Below are 23,493 nucleotides of genomic sequence, written 5' to 3'. Positions count from 1 at the left end.
AATAACATAATGAAGAAAGCCTCAGTTGGGCATTAATGGTAGTATATGCTCCTGGTTAAATTTTTCAAATAGAATTGAGAGGTAGAAAGCAAAAAATAAAAATCCCCTATCTCATAGTCCAAATCCTTAGAGGTTATCACTGTTAACATTTTCTTGAGTAGTTGTACAGAAATCTCTTGTGAATGGCAAGCATATTATTATGGATTGAATTGTGTCCCATGGAAAAGCTATCTTGAAGTCCTAACCCCCAGTATCTCTGAAAGTAACCTTGTTTTGGGTCTTTGCAGAGATAAGTTAAAATGAACTCATTAGGGTGGGTCTAATGCAGTATGATTGGTGTCTTTATAAAAAGGGAACATTTGGACCCAGAGATAGAGACACACAGAGAGAATACCATGTGAAGGTGAAGGCAAAGATCGTGGTAATGCTTCTATAAGCCAAAGAACACTGAAGATTGCCAGCAGACCACCAGAAGTGAGAGGCACAGCAGAGTCTCCCTCATCTCTCTCAGAAGGAACCAGCACTGCTGATACCTTGATTTTGAATTTCTAGCTTCTGGAAGTGTGAGACGATGAATTTCCATGGGTAGGTCACCCAGCTTACAGCATACTGTCAGCCTAGCAAACTAATATACATGTAGAAATTGATATTGACATAGATGTAGGTATACATATAAATAATATTGCCTTATTTACCATTTCATTTCTTTCCGAATCACAATTCATTCTGGTCCCTCTTTGCATCTGTCTGGTTCAGTAACTCTATGCCTGATATTTTCCCCAGTATAATGAAAGTTGGGATTCAAACAATATGGTTATCCTTGTAAATCCTTCCACACTTATGAGTGTATGAATCTGGCTCTGGATATATGGCCACTATTTTGTAGTTTTTCATAAACTACTGAATGTCCCATAGATGCCAAGTACTTCACGATGATTCGGGGGATGCAGAGATCAGTAAAATAAGGAGATAATGCGCAGCACTTTGCTTGAAGCTAAAGAGATCCCAGGAAAAGAACACACCCAGGATGAAATACTATATTCATGATCTAAGCACTTGATGCTAACTCTTCTTAAAGCGACATCCTAGATCAGGAAGAGTGGGGAGATGCAAATGTCAACTCATCAAAATTAGGTGAAATTATCCATTAAGATCATCAGATTCTATTTTTTTTCTGATTCTGTAAGCAACAAGCAATCTTTTCCATCTTAATAAAGTTTCTTATATAGACTTCCTCATGGGACAGGCTTGCTTCCTGGCAACGTATGATAGATTTGCTCATCACTGTGTCAGTACCTGGCTCATCGTGTGTATTCAGTAAATATTGGTTGAATTTGATTAAATATTATACATAGTAAATATTTATATAGTAGATATTTCTAAATAATTATTTGTAAATGATGCTGTATGCCTACTGTGAGTCAGAAATTAGGCTAAGCACTTTTATATGCTAAATTTAAGATTTCTCATGGTAAATTAACATTTTGACATTGAATAATTACTAATTGATTTATGAAGAATCTCATCATTTCATCAAAATCTAGTTCCCAAATTTGTAAACCCAAGGCCTAGACACTGCTCTAAGTTTTCAGGCACTTTGAAAAGTCCTATTGAGCAGTTTTTCAAACTGTCTCATTTATTCATCATTTATTCATTTATTCATTTAGTCATCTATTCATTCAGTTATTTCCTCACATCTTCCTTCATTTGATCTTCCTTTCATGCTTTTATCAGACAACAATCCCCTGCATCTAGGTTTCAGGAGCTATAATTGTTACTGAGTGAGGATTCAAAGCGATGAGGATGAACTTGCCCTGCAGGAGCTAGTACACAATATCTTCTTTAAAAAGGTTGCTGGGGGTCACACCCCTGGGCTGTTTCGAAGATAACACGCAAGCAACACCGAGGGCCTCTTGCTCCCCACCAGGCCAGTTTCCACATCAAGGAAAGTGCAGGAGCCTGAAAGCCGCATCCCTGGTCGTCTGCTTCCCTCTCCCAGGGCCAGACTCCAGGTCCTGACGTCCCGGACTCAGTAATGAGAGAGATTCTGGAACTCATTCAGTTGCAGAGAATTTTAATGGGAACTTCGGGATAGGATGTTACATTTTTTTCAGTCATGAAAGGGAAACTGTTTTGGTAGCTTTTTTTGCGGCAAACTCTACCATCCTGTTGTATTTTCAGAAGCTGTTTAAGATTAGATGTCTCCTTTTATAATTATCAAGATTTCAGCTAAGCGTTGAGCTGTTGTTGTGCTACACAGCTGACCCTGCCCCACCCACTTGAAGAGACACCAGAGCTTGTGCATACTCATATATTTGATGTGGTTTCGCAGAAAGAGCCCCAAGTGAAATACCCCTGCGTGGCAGCTGTTGTGGACCTAATCCTTGCATCATCGTTAATTTCAGAGTTTTCAAGACTGGAGTGAGGTCCAATGGAGCCTTTAAAAAATTTAGCAGTTGGCAGAACACGGATCATTTTAAATGCATGTCTTCTACCTACATTTAACTAACATTTATTGAATGTTTCTTGTGTGGACTAGATACTTTCACTGACATTAGCTTGGTTACTTCTCAAACGAGCATGTTGAAATAATAATGTGTTGAATAATTTCATTTTTATAAGTGAGAAAATAGTCATTTAGAAAGCTTAAAGAGCTGTCCCAAGTTGATAAGGCTATTTTGGAACCACAACTAAATGTCATAACCTGTATCATAATAACTATTGTTTACCAGTGAAGAGTGTTCTTCAAGTTTCTTTACTCCTTTTCCGGTTTCCTTCCTTTTTCTTTTTCTCCTTCCTTCCTTCCACCCTCCCTTCCTTTCTTCCACTTACCTGACTCTTCTCTGACTCTCAGTGGATTCTCACCTTGGATGAAAAAGAAGGGTGATACGCGTTGGGTCTTCTTCAACTTCAGCAGTCATAAAAAATTGCCCTCTATTAACAAGTAACAAAGAACATCTTTCAGAAATATAGACAGATATCAAAATGGATAAGACTCTTTTATGTCTTTGGTAGAAAGTAAAAATAGGGGCTGCATAAATGTAATTTGAGAAGCCATGTCTTCTCAGCTGCTTGCAGGGTCCAAAGTTTTCAGAGGGACCATGTTAGTATTTCTCCGTGGAAATTTCTGCATTTATATGGGAGCAAGGGCTTGGAGAACTAGGGTGGCAAGAATCCTCCAAATCAATAGAAAACAAAACAAAACAAAACAAAACTGCTTTTTACATGTCAAGGGACTGTTCTGAGGGCTTACATATATTAATTCATATGACCATCACAAGAATCTCATTTTACAGATGAGGGAATCGAGGCATTGGGAGAATAAGTGACTCATCTATGGTCACAGAATCCAGAAAATGGCACAACTGGGAGGCAGCCTTAGTCGATCTGTGATTAGCATCCATACTCTTAACCACCATAATCTTTGTTCCTTTTCTGCTAAACCCACTTCAACTACTTCACCATCTTCTTTAGGGCAGGACATAGCAACACTTCTCCTCAATAATTGCCTTGAAACATAAACTTGAGCAGTCACATAGCCCCCATTTTGACACGTCTCTAAGTCACTTGGTGGTTTAAAATGCGTGTGGCACTAAGAGGGGCTCAGGGGTGGCTGTGATCACAAGGAGCTAGTCCAGGGCCTTTCTGTGTTTGTGTGGTTTTTCCATGGGTGAAACAAACTCATCCAGTTGTGGGAGACAGAGATGGGCTTGAGAGTGTGGAAGGGAGGGTTTTTCTCTACCTTCAGGGGCCTGGGAGACTTAAGAAGTAATGAGAAAAAATGGTTCTGTCACCGTATGCTGTTGAGTTTGCGAACGCTTTCCAACTCAGCCATGCTAGATTGCAGGCGTGCTTAGGGAACGTGGCTAAAAGTGTGTGTCAGTGAAAGCAATTGGGGAAACTAAGAGTCTGTAATTCGAGAATGGCCTCACGTGGTGGGATAGGCAGATGAAGCTTCCGTTGCAGCAATCCCTCCAGGATAGAGAGGCTTCTGTCTTCACAGAGGCTCTTTCTGTACCATGGCACATGCCTGCTGACCACAGCAGCTGCCCTGAACTGGGCTCCTCCTTGATTTCGTGGGTTTGGTGACCAGAGGCATGCGGCAGCACAGTGAGATGCATTGGTAGTGATTTTGCCAAGAAGCCCAGATGGCATTCACCCTGAAACAGTGACAGCTGCAGCCACATTGAAATTACCCAGCCACCTGTGGGACTGACTGCAAAACCCGGGCAAGGTATTTGGATTGGGGAAGGCCCCGCAGAGGACTGGGAACCTGGAAGAGGCAAGATAAAACTTCTTAAGATGAAGGCTGGAGCCAGAGAGGCCAATTAAATTTAAATATTCAAATAGCTGGGCTGGAAGTGACTTGGTCATATGGTTGGAAGGTATGCAGACACCAGTGTGGCCTGCAAAATGTGTTTTTACCACAATCTGTAGAATCTCTTCTCAAGACCAAAGCATGAACATGCTAATTAAAGAGTGTGAGAGCCCAGTTTTACCAGCATGAGGTATCTGCCCTTCTGGGCTATCTGATAACCAAAAGGAACATGGAGCTTGGCAGCAAATTCTGTTATTACTGTGTTTTGGAATAGGCATATTCGGGCAGAGAAGGATGACCTAAGATGTGGGTTGGGATTGGTCCAGTGCTTACGAGCCATTTCTCTATCTTATCTCCCTTTCTAAAATATTCAGGCCAAGTCCGGTTAGGCTGTCATGGTAAGATAAACGGTCACTTGCCTAAAGGCAGCGGCCTCCAGGGACACTGTCTAACGGTTCAGAGATTGTCTCAAAGTCTCCGTTTTAGGAGCTGCCAACAGCAATGAAAGGAAACTAGGCATAGTCTCTGAACTTGAAATTGTGACCGTGCCATACTCAGTGATGACTCTTTAAGTGCCTGCCTCACCACAAACTCCCCTTTGAGAAAAGTGACTGCACGTAATTACTTACTTTAGTGTTTGCCCACTCAAATGCCTACGAGGGGCAGGGATGTAAATAAATGAGCGAAGTTCGTAGACAGTCGTGAGTGGGCGGTAGGGAGATTCAGGAGCCGTGCTGAACTGGAGCTCTCAGGCCTTCCTGAGGGCCCAGTCGCTGCTCAGTGCGTGTTGATTGTGGTTAGTGTTTTCTGATAGTTCAGTTTTTCAAGGGAAACTGGAAATCTGGGCTTCCACATGAAATCTCCTTCTTTAAAAATGTGGGTTGAGCCTTAAATTAAAAATAAAATACGGTATGAGCCAGCGTCATGCAAATCAAGTCAAATATATCCGTGGGTGGTTCCAGCCTCTTTGTTGCGATCATGACCTTGCGCTAAGGTTCGGTATTTCGCCCGCAGCACCACCGGGCCGCTTTCAGCTAATTAGAGAGGAAATGGCACCGAAGTGGCGGTAGCCCAGGTTATCCCTGGAAATACAGTGGCCGTGGGAAGCATCCTTCTCAACAGGGGAGCTCTGTATCAGAAGGGGACTGTTCAGCTCAATCGAGTCCTTGCTCTTGGGGAATTGGAACAGAAGACGCAGGGAGAGGTTAAATCATAATAATAGAAGCAGCAGCAGAGCTCGAGACTCGCCAGGAAACCTTAATGGCAGAACATTCAAATTGGATGCCTGCTGCCGAGAGGTCCGGGACAGAATGCTTAGCACTTTTGGTGTATAGAGAAGCTTGCTGGAGCTAATATTTTCTGAATGAATGTCAGGTGTTTCTTAATGTTCTGTTTTATTTTTATGATAAGACTCATTGACCACAGTAAACCTGAATATGTCAGGAATCTTGTGATTCCAGAGATGCTGGTTGACACAGGAATTTGTGGTCTGATACGTGTATTTGTTTGTAGTAGACCACCCGCTCATGCTCACAGTGCTGGGCTCCAGCAGCCCTGGGACACTGCCCCACCTGCTGATTGGATCAGCCGGAGCAACCTCTGCAATGTTGAACCAACCAGATTCTATACCTCGTGAGTCTGAAATCATGTGAGTTCATCCATGATGAATGCTTGACGGGACCATGTGTGCTCAAGATTTGTGGCTCATCTTTTGGATGGCCATTTCCAGCAAAGTTAATTAGCATAGTTGTGGCTTCTGCCGCCTTTTCTAGCCTCGTCACTCACCAATCTCCCTGACAGGGTCTCTGCGCCAGGCATGCTGGCCTTCCTCCTGGTCTGTACGAAGCTGAGATCGGTATTGCCCCGGGCCTTTGCATGTGCTATTGTCTCTTCCTGGTGACTAGGTTAGACCCTGTACAACTTTTCAGGTTTGAGCTCAAATGTCACTTTTTCAGAGAAATCTATTCTTTTGCTTTAAATTAGCTCAGTATCCTGACATTCTCTCCTCCCCAGTCATTAGACACTCCTGTGGCACTGTATGTTTTCTGTTTGTTCATTTTGGCTTTTCTTTCTGAATCCTTTCCTTGTCCCGAAAGTGGTTGAAAGCATTATTCTAAGGTCAGATTTCTTGGGTTCGAATCCTGGTTCTACTACTTACTGGGTATGCGACTTTGTGTTACTTAACCTCTCTCAGTCTTAGTGTGGTCACCTATGAAACCAGAAGACTTCCTTCATTCTCACTTGGGACAGCCATTGAGTTTGATTTTCCCATCTTTTTTTTTTGGTGCATTCAATTCATACTTGCAGAAGACTGATGCTTTTTGCAATATCAATTTAAATGTTTTTATTTCTAGTAATTCTGCTACGCAAGTAACAGAAAGGAGAGGCTGAGCTCATTGTCTCGAGAAAATGATGGCCTGTTAGAAGGAAAAACGAAGAACCTGTTTTTTCATTTGTGTATTTCAAAAGTGTAGGCGTTAACAGGAGACCCAAGAGGGTGTGTGTGAACAGACCAGCCCAGATTTTTGGGGAGAATGCAAGTAAGGAAATGATCTAAGCAGCCCCACTTAGTTTCCTGCAGTTCTGTGTGGCTTGGATACAGAGAATGATTCCCAAGTGCCTAGAAGGTAGGCAGGAGAAATCCTATGCTCAAGAAGAGAGACGACATACCCCAAATGTGAGTGAATCAATAATTGAAGACCGGGAAGGAGACTTAAGGAGGGAGACAGCTCACTAGATGCCTGTGAGGTTAAATAACAACCCAAATCAGATGCCTTCACCCCAACGACCCTGACTTAGCACTCCAGATAACCCCCCCCATTAGAGATAATCTCTTCCAAAGGAGAGGGACCCCTCAATTGCCAAGATTAAACCCCCGATAATATGAGAATTTATAATAGAAATAAAATTCAGAAATTAAAACACAAATACTTCTTGTACATTTGAACTTGAGACTAACTCTTACCTATTTTCTAAAGAGAATACATCATGAGGTTATTTTGAAACAGTTCAGTAAGGAGCTTGTCTTTTCCGCCGTAGTTCACGATGGCCACTCCAGAGATATCTAGACCGTGTGTAGCCATTTTAGCTCAAGCACCCCTCCCCGAGTGGTCTTGTCAGCATTGGCAAGGGTGACGGGTGACTGTACCTTATTAACAGTTATGACAGTTCTGGCAAGAAAGGCCACTTGGGACAAGTTTCCTGGAAGAGCGACTGGGTTTGTGGCAGACACTTCAGGATTTACGAACTCCTTAGAGATAGGGTGTCTTGGCCCATGAGGCTTTGGGGAGAGAGGCAGGACATTTAAGTGGATTATGTTCCATAATATAGACTCCCATTGGGTCCTCTGATTAATTTCCATGTAGGATTTGCTTAGCGTTTTTAGGAGATCGTTGTTAGAGATTTAGCACTGTGTGTGCGTGTTGAGAGACTAACCGGCAAGGCTGGATGCCCATAAAGTGTAAGTTTAAAAGCAGAGTATTGGTGCAGAGTGGAGAAATTTTAATTCTATCTTTGCTGCATTAATACACTGAAGATGATGAGATTTCCGGTCTTTTTGGTGAGGCAGGAGGACAGTTTAAATCTTTTGGGCCACATTTTAAGAGCAACACATATAAATAGAAAGCAATCAAGAGAGTGAAAGCATGTTCTATGAAAGATGGCTGAAGGATCTGGGAATATTTACCCATAGGAAAGAAGAAAGCTCCACGTGACAAAATTGCCAGCTTTAAATACTCAAAAGCCTATCACTTGGAAGAAGGGAAGCACTTATTCAGTAAGGCTCCAGGACAGAACTAGGGTCAGTAGGTAGGAGTTAGAGAAAGACAACATTTAATTTACGAACTAGAGCAGACAACTGAAGTTGAGTTGCCTGAAGACTGAAGGCTGAGTTCACGGTCAAACAGAAAGTGAAGCACAAGTTTGCAGGAACTTTCCAGAGACCAGGTGGTGCAGCGCAGTAGTTAAGAGTTAGAGATAGAATTGGATTTTAATTTTGGCACTTACCTAATATAGGATATATAGCAAGTTGCTTAATTTTTAATTAGGAAACTGCTTCAGTTTCCTAATTTTTAAAATGAACATAATAATGTTTACTACATAATTATTGGCATGGGTTAAATTAAGTAAGTTTAATTCTTAGTTGTCGAGAGAGAGAGAGAGAGAGAGAGAGAGAGAGAGAGAGAGAGACTGATTGATTAATTTCCAATCCCCTCTAACTTGAAGTTCTGTGATTCCAAAGGCTTTGGTAGAGAAAAGTTGAAAGAATGAACTATTCTTCTGCGTCCCTTAGGTACTCCCCAGTATGTTGAAACGAATGTAAAAGCCTTTGAAAGTGTTCCAGTTTCTTATAAAATTGTTTTGATGTGGTTTTTCGCAATCAAAAATTCAGTATATAACAAGCGGAAAATACTTAACACTCATTCTAATGCCACCCAAGACTGAAAAATGCCCCTCACTTTGCTCGTGTGGAATGAGGTATGATTTACCAAGGACTTGAAAAAGACAGAGAGGGATGAGTGATCACAATTTGGTCCCTTGGTTAATAGCGTGATTTGATTGTGTTTACATATCAGACTTGTGTTTGGGGACCTCTGAGGCTCTGTGTGCGTTTATCAAATTGCAAACAGCACCATTTGTGCATGGCTGGTGATAAAGCACTACCACACAGCTGAATAGCTTTCCCAGTAGAGGATGATTGCTTCCCAAGATAAAAGCTGGCTACCTGATGCCAAAGCAATTCATCAATCTGATGACAAAAAAAAAACAAAAAACAAAAAAAGACAAACCGCTCTTTTGGTGTAGTGTAGAGCAAACAATTGGTGGATTGACTGGGTTTTGGCTGCAAACACAGCCAAAGCAGACCTGAAACAGCATGAGGTGTTCACGGGAATTTTCATCATAATGTAATTGTTCCCTGCTAAACTTTTTTCTGGTTTCCAATTTGCTCCCGAGTTAACTGTGGGGATTGAAGTTAAGTGGTCACATCATCAATAGGAGTAATGGGTTTGTTTGCTAACAGAAACTGCGGTTTTCATTTCCATTTTGATGGCACGTTTCAGTTTGCAACAATACTTACGTGAGCAGGGAAGGTTTGATCTGTAAGGGAAGAAACTGTCCTGATGCCAATACACTGTGTAGGAGACATCTCAAAATCTGAGAGCATCTGCTGTTTTGAGTTTTGTTTTTCTAGCCACAGATAAGGTGGAGTAGAATAACCCCGAGCTTTGAAGTTAGAAAGAACTCATTCATTTGTTCATTGATTCAGCATATTTACATTGACCTCATTTTAGGTTAGGCTCTGGGGTTATATTAACAGACTGACAAGCTCCTTGCTCCCACAGACATTATAACTTAGTAGGACAGTGGAGGTGGAGGGGCCAGACAATAAATATATTAATATTCTTCAAATCTTGGCCTCTGTTTTTTCTATTTTTGTGACCCAGAGTAAGTTATTAACCTAATAATGCTTCACACACAGCCAGACTCAGCAAATGATAGTTTTCTCGCATTCTCTACTCCTACCTTATAGGACCCTAGAAAAGGAACAATCTGGTTTCTTTCTGGGTTTGGTTGATGTTTTTCTTGGGCCAGACAAATGAAGACCCTTATTCCTATGAACTGTAGGTACCTCCAGGATGCATTAGCTTCTTGTTTAATGTTACTGTGAGGGTCTCTCTTTTCAGTTCCAGATCTAACCAACCTTTTTTTCTCTTTTGCCTTGCCAAATAGAATACTTCCAGATGAACTACTTTCAACCCATGAATGTTATTTTTTTCAGAAAGTCTACTGCACATAGCTTGTCTTGACTGCAGTTTTAGCTTTCTCTTTTACTGAGTTTCTACAAATTAAGATGTTTAAAAATATTTACGAAGGGTAGTAGTTTTGATAACCACCTTCCAGGAGGCATAACTTGTTTTGGGGTGCTATTCGGATGATTGCGTGGCTGCCTTGTTAGAGAATGGGATGCAGAAGAAGAGATGGTGAATTTATTGATGGAGAAACACATTTCATTATTAATAATTATAACTTTGTGTGCAAACATGATTTATGACGGATAAAACATGTCATCTATAATGAGGTTTCTCAAATAAAATATGTCTGGAGTTCCAAACAATTGAGTTGAAACAAATAGTTGTACCACATTCGGCCCTTTGGGAAGCTGAGAGAATGAATACGATGTGAATTGAATCTTCCTTCTCCCACTACCCTTCCCTTGCTCCAGGTACTTATAATCTATATATTTCATCCTTAGTATAGGTTTCATGTGAGATACCAAAATCGTTTCTCCTTAAAAACTGAGTAAATCTATATTATGTGGCAAAAAATATTTTAAAGTATTAACAAAGCTCCCACTTTCTCCAGGAGATACTTATATTGCTCTGGTAGCTATCGGTCCAGCTCTTTAGTCGTGTTAATTGGACAAGGTGCCAAAGGAAAGCTGGAAAAGCCTGGAAGAGGCAAGAGGGATTTCCATTGGAAAAGGCAGAGGTATTGGCAGGAGGGAAAACAAAAAACCAGATAAGACGAAGGAACCGGGAGGCAGAGAGCCTGCTGGGAGAGATCTTAGGAGTTAGGAAGTGGGTAGGAAAAAAGATTTTTGTAGGTAGCTGCTGTATATGAGATATAGAGAGAGAATAATGAAGGAAAAAAAGAGACTTTTAAAAAGTTTGGCTCTACATTATAAATGTAATTTACTCCTGGCCTTCTTTTAAGAGAATACAGTAAAGATATCAATTACATTCCAATTATTGTGGCAGCTTTTGGGTAAGGTGGTTTTTTGTTTTGTTTTGCTTTTGCGTGCACTGATGAATGGTCAGGCCTCAGAGTGGCTTTATAAAGTTTAATTTTGAAAAAAAAAACATTAAGCCATTTTGGCATTTTTGTCCCTTTAAACTCTCTGTTTCTCCAGGCATCCTTTAAGATATTTCTTCAGTGTTGAGAAGACAGAGCTGAAAATGGAAGGACTTTGAAGTTAGACAAGTCTCGTGTCGAATGCTAACTTCTCACTTGCTAGCCGTGTCTCCTAGGGTTAGGCATGTCACCTCTGTAAGTTTCAGTTTCCTCATCTATGAGGTCCTACCACGTAGGACCATTGTAATCACTAGAATAAATGGGCATCTAGTAAAAGATCCTGGGAACAGATGGCCCATTCAAATTAAGAAAATTCGTGACAGTGTAATAGCAGGAATATTTTAAAAAAACGTGTAGGTGGTATGGAGGAAAACCATAAAAGATAGTACGGTACTCTGGGGTTACCAGCTTCAGGGTTGGGAGTCTGAGTAGGAGAGCTGGGGACAGGGAAGGCTGTGCAGAGGGAGCTCCGGGAGAGGGGCCGAGACCTGTGGAGAGATGGCTGCCCTTGGCAGCCGCTGGGAGACTGGGAACTGAGTGGTACAGCTTCCCTTCTCCTCCCCCTTCTTCCTTTCAGTACCTCCTCTATTGGCAATTCCATTTGGTAAGCGAGTCCATTAAGGTCCCAGGAGTGGAGAAGGATGAAGAGTGGACCTGGGTACAAATTGAACATATCCATCATGCTCAGTAACTGTTATTTCCCACCTCTCTTTTTCTTCCCTAATAGCAGGGGCAAAAGGGTAAGCGTACTGTAGAGCTGTTACGAGTCTCTAAAAGGCTGTGCCTTACATGTGAATTCTGTAGGTTGTGACACATCACAGACATAGCTCTGGAGTTGGAAGTTAACATACAATAATTTTTATTTAGAGGCTGGTGGAAGAAGCACAGTTGGTCTAGTGGCTGACTCTCCACAAGAATGAATGATGAAGAGAACTTGCTATGTTGGTCAGATATCAACAGGAGCTCTTGTTTCAACCATGGCTTTTCAAGTTTGCTTCTTGGCATAAAGCTGACTCTGGCAGAGGGCATCACATAAACAGGGCACACACCCAAGCATGCAAGCCAGTCACTTCTTATTGGATGCATTTTTACCCTCTAGCCCATGACCCACAGGTGATGGCAAAGCATCTTTTCAGAGATTGTACTATGGACCACTTGGATCTTTTCCAAATTTGTAAATGAAGGCCACCTTTGGAAAATAATGTTTTGTTATCACTGGTGGTACAGATTCGTAAAGCTCTGACCTTTCGATAAATAGCTCTTCTTCTTTTAAAAATAAAAAAATAACAATCCTTCTTCTTTGCCTCCCATAGTAGGCTGACTGGTGTCCTCCCAGCCCACCTAGAAGAGGATATGTCCATATCCTAATCCCCAAACCCTGTGGATGCTACCTTATTTGGGAAAGGACCTTTGTAGAGGTAACTAAAAATATTGAGATGAGGAGATCATCCTGATTTATCTGGGGGCAGACACAATGAGGAGAGAGACATCAATATGAAGACGGAGGCAGAGATCAGTGTGATATGGCCACAAGTCAAGGAAGCCAGCAACCACCAGAAGCTGGAAGAGTCAAGGAATGGATTCTCTCTTAGAACCTTCGTAGGGAACATGGCCCATGCTGGAGACATCTGGCCTCCAGAATTGTGGAGAAGTTAATTTCCATTGTTGCAAGCCAACAAGTTTATGGTATTTGTTAGAGAGCCTTGGAAACTGATATACCTTCTATGCAACCATTTGTGCTGACAACTGACTACGAAGCAGATCAAGTCCTAGCTGCCTGAGGAATTATAGAACAAATACCTTAGAAAATATTTTTCCAAAGGTTATGAAAAGTCATCTCAAATCTTAGAAAGTTATGCTATCCACTTCATTCCTTAAGCACTTGCAATGAAACATCATTACGTTGAAAGAGAGGCAGAAGAAAGAGCATTGAAGGAAGGAATCCTACATCCTAGATTCTAGTACTGCTTTGCTTACTGGCTGTTCGACCTTGGAAAAGTCATTTAAGTACTCCACATCTAGATTTTCTTATCTCTAAAATACTTGTCCCATCTACTTTGCAGAGTTATCAGGAAGATTATATTGTACAAGGCATATAAGAGTAAAGTGCTGTTACAGTGTAAAATGTTATATATTGCATTATTCATAATATAAACACAACACATATTTGTTGAGTTAAATTGGATCCTACTAACTCAGAATTTGTAATGATATGGAAAAGGGGTGCATAAGAGTCAGTTAATCTGAGTTGTCCTGGCTGTGTCATGAAGTGACCTTGGACAAATTACTGAACTTTTTTGGGACACAGTTTTCACAATTATTAAATGATGGAGTTAGAATGTATAATCTCCATGTTAGCTCCCATATCTCTAATTCTATAACATTTTAAGAAAATTATGATTAGCAGGATGGTTCTCTTCCTTGGTGAGCTTGTTCTTTTACATGGATGAAATTTCTACCAAGTTCTGTCAATCCTGAACTTGTCCACTGAGCTTCAGATTTAGACAGTCATCTGAGTGCCACACAACGTATCAGCTGAGATTCTCTGAATGTAAAGGTTAGGCAGAATAAAATTTACTGACATTAAAAGAAAAAAGAGAGAAAATAAAAGTAAAAGAGAATTTATTGGCTCACTTAATTGGAAGTCTATAAATAGGATTAGTCATAGCCACCACTAGATTTATGGCTCAAATAATGTAATCTAGATTTATCTTCTGTATCTGAGTTCTGCTTTTTCACAGGGTTGACCGTAGTCTTTGACTTCATATGGTGCGATGGTGCTGTCACATTCTTTCTTGATTACATATATCAAAAGGAAGTAAAAGTCTTTTTGCAAGATGCATAGCGAGAGTATAATTGTATCTTATGGACTTTGATTGGCTGATATGCCCATTTCTGCACTAATCACTATGACCAGAAGAAATTCAATGCACTGGTGGGCAAAAGTCTGAGTCACGTGATTGATTGCTAAGTCAGGGATACCGCTAGTGGTATGTTGGAGCCAATGACTACATTTTAATAATTTTCTGAACTGGTTGTTAAACTCTTGGCAGCATTAAATTGGAAAAGGTGGGGATATGTACACCACAAATTAGAGACATGTATGTATATATGTATGTGCGTCCGTATGTATTATGCATGTATGCATGTATGAGAGATGGTTTACCAGCCTACCACTGCAGCGCTCAAGCATAAAGTCCGAGAGTAGGTGAGGCTGTTACCAAAGGAGGCTGTTAATCAAAGTAAGAATGAACGCTGAAGTGGCACACAAATAACTGTACGCTAAACCTGGAAACTGAAACTCAGAATGTCCAATGTTGACCTCACTCTTGTTCCTCAGTCTGCTTTCTCATGCATTTTCTATCTTATTGGTGGCTGTCACTCCAATCAGACACTTAAGTGCCTGAAATATAAGAAGGAACAAGTCAGGAAGAAAAGACAGTGGCATCTTGGGCAAAGAAAACAGGAAGTACAAAGCCATGAGGTAGGATGAAAAAAATGCGTTCTGTTTGAGAAAATAAAGGAGGCGTTAAAGGCTAACTGAAGCGTACAGAGTGGGGAAGAAATCGACCAGGCGAAGTGAGAAAGATAAGCCGGCATCAGGTCGTGCATCCTGAGAGCCACAGTAAGAGATTTAATTCTAAATACAATTGATTATTATCGAAAGACTTTAAAGTAGAGGAGGCCTGTGGTCTGACTTGCATTTGAGCTTGCTCTTGCCTCTGTGTAGGGAATGGATTGCAGGTGGGCAGGAAGCAGGCGGGGAGGTGGGAAGGAGAACTGAGCATGAGATGATCGTGTGTTGGATTAGGGTGGCAGCAGTAGACATGGAGAGAAAAACGAATGTATTGGAATGAAACTTATAACTTGTAGGACTTCGATGTGGGGGCTGAAGGAAGAGGAGGATTTCTGGCTGTGGTATGTGGTTTGCACTTTATTGTAATGCATTGGGAAGTCATGGTAGGTTTAGCAGGGGAACGTACGCTCCGATTTCTTCCTGCCAGGGGCTTCTCTAGGAATCTCCTGATGGAATGAATATCTCCCTCCTCTGTGTGTATATGGCCTGATGGTTTTGACTCTTACAGGAAAAGCAGCATAAGGTTTAGATTAAAAGCGTAAGAAATTTTGGGGCTGAATCGATGTGACTTGATCTGGGTCTCATCTTTACTTCATGTGGAATATAAGGCTTGGATAAGTCTGTGCAACTCTGTGGCCATGACTGCTTCAAATATGGGTAGTATCTATATTGTTTGTTGAGGTAATTAAATGAAACACTGGGAACAAAGATCTGGCAGGTCCTGGAATGTGATTTCCTTAAACATTATTTCATTGTAATGTTGATGAGATACTGTAGGTAAAATTGGTTTTGTTGTCTACTGTTTCACTTAAAGTCACAGAACTTATCGACGACATTAAGCGAGGAGTTACTGTACTTTAGGAAGGATAAGAAGAAATTCTAGCTTAAAATTCAAGGGAGTGATACTAATTAATTATATCTAATGTTTGTGGAGCCCATGCCATGTGCCAGACACATCCTAGATGCTTCACTCTTCATAACAGCTTTGTGGTTTTGTTACTTTGTTTTCCTCCTTTACAAGTGAATAGAGGCACACAGAGCTTAAAAATATACCCAAAGTTATATCTCAACACTTAACTTGCAAAGAATTGTTTTTCTATATCCCTGTATTTTCCTATTGCTCTCAGGCATCAAGAATTGTGTGTGTCTTGCTCACAACTTTCTTCTCCATCCCTGGCACACTGCAAAAGGCTATTCATATATGCTGAGTGATTGAACCGTCAGGCGTTGACTCACAGGTCCACGCAGCTGAACTTGGAGTGTCCTTAGCCACTGGGAAGTGGGTCAGCTCCATAATGAGATCAGATCCTCACATGGTCAATCACTGCTGCCCATTTCGAAGTGCAATGATTTTGTGGCTAATGTGCTTGTGCTGTTTGGTTTCAGAAGCTTAGCAATGGCACAATGAAAACTTTTATTGACAAGACTATTCAGGGAATGGCATACTCTAATCACTGAGGTGGAAGAGAAAGCTCCTTTGTCCAAGTCCTTTTGGAAGATCTCTATAAATGTAGTTACCGTCTGTTCTGCCTTGGTAAGGGCTGTGCATTGAATATGATTTGTCTTAAAACTGAGAAGACAATGATCCTCATATCTTACAGTCATTTTGGTCTTTATTCTAAACATGGGTATTTTGGAGAGGAGAATGTAGGAGGAGATTGGGCTAAAAGTATTCTGAGATGAGGCCCTACCTTGAGATGCTTACTTAAAAAAACATAATGAAGCGAACTTATTTTTCTTTATTTTCTCTTTAAAAATGGAGTGATGGAAAAGGGGAAATTAATGAAAGATTCTGGTCAGTCTTAAGGCTTCCTTCAAATCTCAGCTTAATTTTCTCCTCTGAAATGACTGATTTTTACTTAATCAGAACTTTGCTTGTTCTGTTTGGTTTAGTATGTGTAACTTTTCACTGGTCTGCAGAGTAAGAAGGAAGAAGGAGGAGGTAGTTACTAGTGAGGAAAGGTTTAGAGAATGGTTTGTTCTGTGTCCTTCAGAGAAAGTCTCTAGTGTATTTGCCGTGGGAGCAAAGTGCACTGTGGTGGAAGGGGACATAATGTGATTTTCGCAAGCACCGAGAAGGTCCTTCTGCCAAAAATAGACCCACCTGCTTGTGGATGTCTTGCATTCCTCACACTGGGGACACTGCCAGAAAGGCCAGCTGTTCCTTCAGATATCCTTCCCACAGGCTGGCTGAGACCTGAAATTCCAGCCTTGAACTAAAGGCTAAATTTTCCTTCACCGTCTACTCCAAAGCATGTGCTTCCCTCTTCCTCCTCCAATTCTAAAATAAAGGTGTTAGCAGATATTTACACCGCAGAATATATCAGATAGACTCGTGCAAAGAACAGACATCATGAAAGTAGGAGAATCCTTATTCTCTCTCCTCCCTACTTAACTCTGACTTCTGTAAAAGTCCTTAACTGCTTATACAACAGTTTCTTCCTCTATAAAATGAGGAGAATAAGCCAAACCAACTAGACTCTTGGGAGGGCTAAATATGACACAGGTAGTGCACAAATTAGCAAAAGGCTAGAAACAACTCAAATGTCTGTCAAAGGGAGACTAGCTATATAAACGATGAGATATTCCCATAGTGCCACATTATGTAGCCATGAAAAGGTGTGTGGAGGACTTCTATGCCCTGTTATAGAGTAATGGCCAGAACTTATTGTTATGTAACAGCGACAGAATGCAGCGAGGTGTTTATGCTACAATTAAGAGGAAAAATAGGAAATGCATATCTGTGTACCATGTCAATAGCAGGGTAAACCAAAGTTAATAAAAAATAGGATGGAGGGAACAGAAAGGCAGGGGATGTGAAGGAAGAGGAGGTAAACTTCCCTGTAAACCTCATATAGATATATTTTTTTCACTTTGAATCATGTAAATGTCTTTCAGAATTAAAAACCAAGTTAAATCAAAGAGAAAAACAAAAACATAAGTCCTAAAAATTTAAAATAAATTGGAAAATAGTGACTAACTTTATGTCAATTTTGTGGCACGACCATCTCAAGAATTATTTCAAATGTCTTTAAAATACATGTCTGGATTGTACATCTCTAGGGGGTGTATATCCTGAGGACAGAAAGAAGTACAAAGACATCTTAGGCTGATTTTTTTGGACAGTTGTAATGGTGATATTTACATTATTATTTTGAATACCATTATATATAGAATAGGATGAAGTAAATAATTAAGGTAATATCCTTAGAAGATAAGATTTTCAGAGTAGGAAAAGAGAAATTTAAAATAAAAGAATTGAAATAAACATGCTATAATCTTTTTTTTGAATTAGAACTATCGGTATGAGTTTACGATTTATTTTGTTCTTTTTAAAACCTATAAATTTCCTAAATCTGTCCACTAGAAGCATGACAAACTTAGTAATAATGATCACTTCAGGTACCCAGAATGTAATACCTAATGACCATTTCCATCTTAAAGAAACCAAGGTTCCTCGGACAAATGGCCAGTTTCGTCAGATCTGGGACGAAAAGTGGTTAAGATGAGCCTGAAGACTGTTACACCCCCAAAGCAAGACTATATTAATCCATTTGAAGGAGCTCCCCCTGGCCAAAATTTGGGAAGAATAAGAAAGCAAATAATGGTGACAACTTATTAAAACACATCAAATATGTAAAATCCACACGTTCATTGGAGGTTTCTGGGGTATCAGCTCATTATTCTGAAATACGTAAATAAAAGAAAAGGATCAAGCATCTATCTTGCCTTTTTGTTTTAGGCAATGAAACACTTGATCAAGAAAAGTTCTTTATTGAACAATTCTAGCTAATGAGTACGGAAGAAACGATTTTTTAAAAATCTCCTTTTTTTTTGGTAATAATTATTTTGCAATATATAAATGTATCACATCAACAAGTTTTATACCTTGAGCTTGCAAAGTTATGTGTCAGTTATTTCTCAATAAAGCTGGGGAAAAAAAACCCCTCCATTCTGCTAACTCTAATGAAATAATGGATCTAGGCAACGATGAGCAGTGTCTGCCAAAACCATTAAGTGAAGACTAATGAGAAATTTTACAGGGAGAGTGGCCATGTGATGTTCAAAACAAAACAAACAGCAGGCAGTTTAAAGTCTATAAGAGACAAAGGATTAAGACAAAAAATGGATTTCTCCATGTGAACACGGACAGGAGCCTGTCCATTTACCGTGGGTGCAGACGGTGTCGTCGTGGACTTCCGGTTCGAGTTTGGCAAAGGATAGGACCCACATTTCTCCACCTTCCGCTCCTCTGATACTTTCTATCAGCCGAATAGGGTGGGGATTCCCTGTGGGGGAGGGGCAGGGGCTTTCGGCCTGTGGCCCTTAATCTCTTCCCACTTTGCTATGTGTGTAGCCCCGGAGGGAAGAGTCTTGGCCTTGCAGCCTGCAGTCCTCTACTTCTTAGTAGTTGTGGGGCCTTGGACGTGCTATTTAATCTCTCCGAGCCCCAGTCTCCTCTTTGACAGAATGAGGATGATAATCGAGGATCCTTGGGTGTACCAGGGGGGAAGATGTAAGTCAAGTGCTTAGCACGTCACATGCTCGAGGGGCTTTCCCCATGGCCAGAGACAACTTGTGAGTCTCTCTCTTCATTCAAAGAGAGTAGAAGCCAGGCTTGTGCAGTCGCTTCCACAGGGGCCTTATTTGCATTCTCCTTTCTCTCTCGGAGCGACAGCTGTGATTAGTCAGTTAGAGCAGAATGTTGGCCAAGAGAAACAGGGCAGCTCAGCAGAAGGGCAGGAGCAGTTATTAATTATGTTCTTTAAGGCACATGCTTTTTTTTTAACACTGGCCATTTTTCTTCTCCAAGGGGGCCTTATTTTCCTTAGTTCGTTTTACTTTTGAACATGCCGCCCTTCCCCTGTTGCGACACTGTGGCTCCATGCAAGGGGGGCCAACTCCAGTCCTGTTCAGTGAAGTTACTCGTGTCAGACTTCTACTTCGGTGAGATGCTTTCAGCATATGCATTAGTGGTTTATCTGAAATCATCGCTTGCCTCGTCTTAAATCAGATCTGCGTGATCCACTTCAAGACCATATTTGCTACAGGATTTTCTTATGCCTCCAGCATTATTTGAACAGTCCAAAGACTGCAACGTGTCCACGGAAGAACACTTCTACGGCTTTCCGTACTTCAGGGAACGTTGTTCTTTGGAATCCTCACACATCGAATACCCAGAGGTTTTATTTTTTTTCCAGGTGGGCTGTCGGATGGGAAACAATGGAGGAAAATGAAAATTTAAGTCTGTCGAAAGACTATGTCAAGATACAACTACCTCTCACCCTACAACTGCTTTACTTTCATAAATGAGCTGTGCTCCACCTGCAAAAAATATCCCAGCTTGGACTACACAGTTATTTGCCACTGCTGCCATCTAATGGTGCTATGTGGTAACGCAGGACTAAGTGATGACCTTGGGTGGTTTTCGATTCCCTGGAATACAGGTAGACTAGACTTACCTTAAGAAGAGGTGATTGATTGTATGATGAGATTTCAAGGGTGATAGGAAAGCTGGATGCTCCCTCAAATACCATTTGCACCCACTGATTGGTGCCTGAAATATCAGCATCGGGCTTGTATTTCTTAGCTCTGCATTTTGAGCCCATTCTCTTTGGGAAAGATCACCCCATGTCAGTGCTGTTCCTATATATCCGCTAGGTGCTCAGAGAGCTGAAGAAAGGAAGTTTCCTTAATGGCGGGCACTTGGGTAGGAGCAATGCGCACCGATTCCCAGTGAAACAGCCGCCACAGCCCAGCATGTCACCAATATATTTTTCCTTTCTCTTTTTAATTTTTCCTTTTTCTATTTAATTTCCTCTTTTATTACCTTTAGACATCCTTGGGAATGCTTGGTCAGTCAATAATCGTACACCTTATTGACTAAAGAGATACAGCATAGTAAGTTAGGGGAGTGTGTGCGCGCGTGTATGCATTTATTACTTGCTAATGACCATAGACACTGGACTGAGTCAATAACTGAAAAACTGGTTTAAAGAGAATATGTTTTGCTTTAAATGGCTTCCAGAGCTTACTGGTTTTGTTGTTAAGAAATACGGCCACCTGTTCAGACTGGCTGACACATTCCTGAACTTTAATAAACTTCAGGTGTGAGGGTCAGCTGGCAACCATGGACCATGTGCTTGTTACACAGAACCTTAGTTCTCCGGTATCTTCTTTGACATTGGCAAGATGAGTTTCAGATCACAGTTCTTGACAGATAGCCTTGGATTAGTAAGAAAAGGGAATAACTGGATATTTTCCAAGTTAAGAAATATGAAGTGTGAAAAAGTAAGGTGGAGTAAAAAGCAAAGAACTAATAAAAAAGGCAATTGGAGAAATTTGTCTTGTGGAAATGGAGCTGGGAGGAAAGTTACTCCTTGATGATTTTTGCACCTTCTTTTTTGGGCTTGTTTTCTAGCAAATATTGAGCAAATTGTGTTCTTCCATTCTGAGTGACAGCTCTTTCCCCAATTCCCTAGAGCCCTGTACCTAGGTAATCTGTGCTTACCTTTCCAGTTATGGGTTTTGTCATGCAACTACACCATTCTTCTCTGCCACCTCCCACCTATCACCAGAATTTATCCTGTAGAGCAATCGATCCATAAACTTATTCTTAAAAATGATAAATAAGCACCTAATTATGATCTTTATTATAGCTAGTAACAATAAAGCCACCAGAACACAGGACCTCTCTCATGCAATGGTCTTTCTGTTCTTGAAGATACCTGTTGGGGCAACATGACTTAGAGGAGATTAAAAGTGAATAATGACCTTTGCCTTGTTCTTTGCAGGATGATATAGATAAAATTACAGGGGGCGAATGGAATGAGGGACAGCCATGGAGGCTGCCTTCAGCTCAGATAAAAAGGAAAAAAATCTTGTTTAGTTAATGCTTTTATTAGCATTGTCCTTCAGAATTATTACTATAATTATGACTGGCATTACTTTGAGATAAATGTGGTGGATATGAATGCATGCACAAGCTCATTTTATCTGGGAGTGGACCCTTCATCTTTCTGTTTTCCAGCTTTTTTGGGATATTATTGACATATAACATGTAAGTTTAAGGTGTACAATGTGATGATTTGCTGGGTATGTATCACATGTATGTATGTACCACAAAATGATCACCACAATAAAGTTAGCTAACACCTCTGTCTCCTCACATAATTACCTTTTATTTGTGTGTATGTGTGTGTGTTGTGATAACATTTAAAATCTACTCTTAACAACTTTCAGGTGTATAATGCAGTACTGTTAATTATAGTCACCGTGCTGTACTTTAGATCCTTAGACCTTATAATTGGAAGTGTTTACTCTTTGACCAATATCTACCCATTTCCCCCATCCCCAGCCTCTGGTAACCACCGTTCTACTGTGTTTCTATGAGTTTGGCTTTTTAAGATTCCACATATAAGTGAGAACATATGGTATTTGTCTTTTCTGACTGTCTTGCCACCTACAGGTTGATTCCCATTTCTTAGTGTGCCTAGCATCCAGCACCACACTTGGGTTATGGTTGTCAATTGTTTGATGTTTGTGGAGTAAATAAATGGACAAATAAAAGATGTCTAAATAGGGTAAGAACATCTAGTCAAAAATGAGAAGTCTCAATAAAATAGTTATTAGCAATAAAAATTAAAGAAACTAGAAAGAAGAATTGGAATTTGTGAAGCAATTTTTAAAAGAAATATTTTGTTTGCTGCAAAAAAATATAGTAATTACTAGGTTTTTGTGTTTTAAAACCAGTGGAATACAAATTCTAGAAGTAACAAGGATGATGGAGAGGGAAATTTCAGAGAAAAGTTAAAGTAGTTATGTCCTGCCAATTTCTGGATAAGGATAGAGATACTATTAAATAGGCAAATTATAACTAAAATACAAAGATCAGTTTGTATGTGTGTTAAAAGATCACAGGTAACCATTAAAACAACTGTAATCCCCCAAATTATAAAATAAAATTAAACCGACTTGTTAAAAGATAGATAAAAAAAAGGTCTGGTAAAATACTCTTTAGAAAAGATATACCCAAATCTCAAAGACACATTAAGCCTAGTAAAAAAAAAAGTTTTGAGTAAAGATGTATCAGGGAAATTGAAAACAAAAATAAAAAAGATTTAGCACTATTAATATCAGACAAAATGTAGTTCAAACAATAAAATAGAGATATTTCATATTGACAAAAGCTAACTTACAGTACTCAAGAATATGTATTTAACAAAGTAGCCTTGAAATAATAAAAGTAAAAATCTGATATATTATCAAAGACAAACTGATAGATCTCTAGGCATTGTGGGTGATTTTTAAAAACACATTTCTATCAAAAATATATAAGTAAAACAGACCACTAATTAAAAAGGCAGAGATTTGAACAAAACAATTACGTACTTGATCTAATACTTTTCAAACACGTGAAAAATTTATTAAAAAAAAAGTTCACATAGCAAGTTATAAGAGATCCCATAAAATTCAAAGAGTTGATATCCAGGTTACATTCTCTGATCACAGTAAAAATATTAGAACATAAAAATTAAAAGATAATCCCTTCAAGTCTTACTTTTTAAAGATATTAAGAATATGTTTTCAAATAACTGATTAAAAACTTGAAAGTAGAATGAAAAATCTAAAATGTTAAAACATAATGAATATTAAATCATTACACACCAAATCTTACGAAACGCAAGCTAATAGGGAAATGAAAAACACAAGTACAGTCATAGGAAAGATTCACAATGTTCTAAGA

At 40.0% G+C, this 23,493-nt stretch overlaps 1 long non-coding RNA gene across 1 annotated transcript in view; it reads left to right on the top strand.

Annotated features, from left to right (window-relative positions):
• Positions 1–14,609: 14,609 nt before the first annotated feature.
• Positions 14,610–23,493, top strand: part of LOC120595511 (uncharacterized) — a 404,234-nt gene continuing 395,350 nt past the window's right edge. The window contains exon 1 of the long non-coding RNA XR_005650880.1: positions 14,610–14,795. This is a non-coding gene — a long non-coding RNA (uncharacterized LOC120595511). The remainder of the gene's footprint in view (positions 14,796–23,493) is intronic.

This window comes from Pteropus medius, unplaced genomic scaffold (assembly GCF_902729225.1).
Source record: "Pteropus medius unplaced genomic scaffold, Ma_sr-lr_union100, whole genome shotgun sequence".
Classification (NCBI taxonomy): Eukaryota; Metazoa; Chordata; class Mammalia; order Chiroptera; family Pteropodidae; genus Pteropus; species Pteropus medius.
Note: the sequence above shows the minus strand (reverse complement) of the source record. Positions and strands in the feature narration are given on the sequence as shown.